The sequence below is a fragment of the Gossypium arboreum genome, chromosome 13 (genome assembly GCF_025698485.1).
Source record: "Gossypium arboreum isolate Shixiya-1 chromosome 13, ASM2569848v2, whole genome shotgun sequence".
Classification (NCBI taxonomy): Eukaryota; Viridiplantae; Streptophyta; class Magnoliopsida; order Malvales; family Malvaceae; genus Gossypium; species Gossypium arboreum.
Window position 1 is genome coordinate 116,173,769 of NC_069082.1, and position 4,036 is coordinate 116,177,804.

General features: G+C 34.4%; 1 pseudogene; it reads right to left on the reverse strand.

Moving 5' to 3' along the window:
* Nucleotides 1-3,673: 3,673 nt before the first annotated feature.
* LOC128287112 (small nucleolar RNA R71) lies at nucleotides 3,674-3,770 on the reverse strand (annotated as a pseudogene).
* Between the last annotated feature and the right edge of the window lie 266 nt (nucleotides 3,771-4,036).

Sequence of the window (4,036 nt, forward strand, 5' to 3'; positions counted from 1 at the left end):
AGTCAACACCCCCATCTCGTCTAGTTCATGCGGCGACTTCATATGCTGGCATCTCTGAGCGTCTTACTCGATTCGAGCAGCAGTGTTTTCAGCGCTTCGATAACATTGATGCTACTTTACAGCATATTTGTCAGCACTTCCACATCTCATCGCCACCCCACCTCGCGAACCATCTAGCGATGAAGATGTTTAAAAACTTTTATTTATTATTTTATGTTGTTATTTTTATTCTATTTTAAGACTACTTTTTATTTTTCTTTAAGCTTATTTTTATTAGGTTTTATAATTATTATTTTACAATTTTTAATTTCGGCTATTTCATTACGAGTAATTATTCTTCTTTATATATTTCCTAAAAAAGTTCCTAATTCTATCACAATTATAAAGAGCTCCACAGCTCACTATTACTTAGCAACTTGAAACTCCACTGGGAAAGGTTCTCCACGACTACCATGCCCTGCTCGACCATGACCATAGCCAACATGAGATATAATATTCTTTTGGCGCAACATTTGTGGAACCCAACCTCTACCACCACCGGAGTATCCTCCTCCACCCTCATCATTACTTTGGCCGTTTATTCTCCATGACTACAATTCAAGGAGTTCATTCATCATTCAGGAAGTTTCATTTCTTTCCCTATCTTATGATTATAAATTTATCTTTGTCAATACATCTTTCTTTGTACATTGAGGGCAATGTACATCTTAAGTGTGGGGGGTCTTTTATATCATCATTAGAAATCCTTGAATTTTGTCTTATTCTCACGTGAATCACTCATATCACTATTAGAATGAATTTATGATTTTTATTGATATGTATTGAATTAAAACATAGGTATTTATGCATTAATTGTTTAAACTTTAATACATTAGGGAATCAAGTATGATAAATTGATTTTTGAAGAATTAAAAACTTTTAGGTTGTTTTCCTAAGTTTAGGTATTATCTTGAGTTAAAATTCACAAGTTTGAACATCAAAAAGCCATAATTTTTGTGAGATCTTGAGCCTTTAGAGCATATTTTATTCCTTTCATGCTCACTTTCATTATGAGTGCGTCAGTTTTGATTTGTTATTCTAGAACTTGCTTGATTATGCATGACAAGACCACACCATTTGATTTGATATGTCAAGATGATAAAGGCACTTAGGTTTATCCCACTCACTCCACAAAAGCCTACCTCCATAATTAACCCTTAGTGAACCCCTTTTGAGCCTAACAAGCTATTAATTGATTTACCCTCAATATTAACCCATAACCCATTATTGCTGAAATCCCCTAATTTGATCCCAATTTTTGTCGAGATTTGATTTGATTTAATTGCTTAGCTATGTTTTGTGCTTCTAAATATTTGACTTGTTCTTAAAAAAAAAAAAAAATACTTACATACATATTAGTAGTAATTCGTCATTTTTGAGCTTGAGTGTTAATTCCATATTCTGAGAAGAAGCTCACTTGTATTCAACTGATGACTAGTTATTTTTCTAGCTAGGTAATTTTTCAATTCAATCTCGATTCTAACATTTTCTTTCAGCTTGTGACCGCACCCCCTAACAAAAGCCACGTTACAACCCTCTAAAAAGACCTTTTTGATTGATGTATCAGCTCAATATATAGTGGTGGAGATTTGATTTTTAAGCAAGTCTATGGTAATAACTTTTCATATTGACTAATGAGTGCTTTTATTGATGTCTTTAAGCATCTTAAGTGATTTGAGTGAATCTTTAGTAAGGATGTTAAACTCTATGATATTTTGATTAAAGGTAATCACTTAGATGAGGGGAGACACCTATGTTTTCGTGATAAAATGCTCAACTTGGAATGTTTGAAACTTTGATGTACTTTTAGTTGAATTTTCAATATATGAGTACCTATGAATTATTTTGAGATATTATTGATAGGGATTATAAATTGAGAAGAATTTATTTTGATTCTGAGTTGAGGATTTTAGCTTGAGGACAAGCAAATGCTTAAGTGTGGGGGTATTTGATAAACCGTAATTTATACATATTTTTATCCCATGCTTAGCACATTTATGGATGGTTTCTCCTTAGAATTGGTGAATTCGATGCTCTTAATCCTTTAATTTCATGTTTTGTACTTAGGTGAGCATAAGAGAGTAAAAAGAGCGAGAAACGAGCCAAAAATGGAGAAAATAGACCTACATGTGAAATTAACACGGCCTGGCTTTCCTCACACGAGCGTGTCACACGGCCGTGTCCCTTTGGCAGGATTGAAGCATGACTTACACGGGTATACTACATTCCCGTGCCTATTCAACAGCCTTGACCACGGGCTGGAGTAATCGCACATGGGCGTGTCACACGGGTGTGTCACAGGCGTGTCCCTGCTGAGCCCAAGTATAACTCTATTCGGAAAAGGCCAATTTTGAAGGCTCTTAGGCATTCTAAAGCCTATTTAAACACCTGAAGAGGCACTTAGAAGGAGGATGCAGAGTAAGAAGCAAGGAATTACTTGAGGAAAGCCGATTGATCCATCTCAGAAGCCAGATTCATCATCAAGACTGAAGATCTCCCTTCAAGTTCCTTCAGGAATTTTGGGTTTTCTTATATTTTGTTATCTTTATGCTTTTGAGATGTTTTCTTTCATAAGTATGAACTAAACCCACTAAATACCTAAGGGGAATGAAACCTAAGACGGATCTTATTATTATTATCTGAATTGTATGATAAATATTTGACTTATTCTTAATTATGTGTTCTTAATTCTTGTTTTGATATTCTAGGGTATTGATTCAAGTTAAGCTTTTATTCAGATGAGGAATAGACCCTGTCTAAGAGTAAATTTGTCATAATTAAGCGGAGTTGATTGCACGCTTAGAGATAGGGTGATAAAATTTTGCTAGATTAGGATGAAACATAATAAGGGAATCTATAGATCGAGTTAATGCAATTCTAGGGTTTTAATTAGAAAGAGATTTCAATTATTCAACCTAGGGTTAGACGTTATTAATCTCGAGAGAGATAATAATATAACTTAGGGATTTTTACAGATCAAGTCAAATGAATAAATCGTCTGACTCAGAGTCAAATAACAAGTGAAGTCTAGGTGGATTTTTCCTTAGGTATTGTCTTAATCGATCGAATTTTCCCAAAAGTATTTTCCCAAATTTTCTTTCTGTGCATTCTTAGTTAGTAATTAGCTTAGATAGCCAAACCTCTTAATTTTTAGGCTAGATAATAAAAAGGAAGTAAATACTAGTACTCGTAGTTCCTTTGGGTTTGACAATCTGGTCTTGCTGAACTATACTACTGTTCGATAGGTACACTTGCCTTAATCGTGATAATAAGTTAGTCTCAAGAACGATTCATTTATAAATTTTTAAAACCTGTTACGAATATCAAGCATCAGCTATTACTGCAAATAATTTTAAACTGAAACCTAACACAATTCAAATGATACAACAGTTTGTTCAGTTTGATGGATTGCAGGACGAGGATTCAAACAATCATTTAGTAAATTTTCTGGATTTTGCGACACCTTTAAGATCAATAACGTTTCTGACGATGCTATTCACCTTCGGTTATTTCCCTTTTCATTACAGAATAAGGCTAGACAATGGTTGAACTCGTTACCACAAGGGTCAATCACTACTTGGGAACAAATGAATGAAAAATTTTGCTTAAATATTTTTCACCGGCTAAAATGGAAAAGTTGAGGAATGATATCTCTTTTTTTGTGCAGATGGACTTTATGATGGATGGGAAAGATATAAGGATTTATTGAGAAGGTGCCCTTACCATGGGTTACCTCTTTGGCTATAGGTTCAACCTTTCCATAACGGTTTGAATCCCTCAACTAGACAAATGATCGACGCAGCTGCTGGTGGAACTATCAATAATAAGACACTTGAAGAGGCTTATAAGTTCATAGAAGAGATGCCACTGAACAATTATCAGTGGCAAGTCATGAGGACAAAGCCGACAAAAGCAGCCGACGTTTTTAACATTGACTCAGTTACTATGCTTTCAAATCAGGTAGAACTTTTGAATAGAAAGATTGATGGTTTATTTG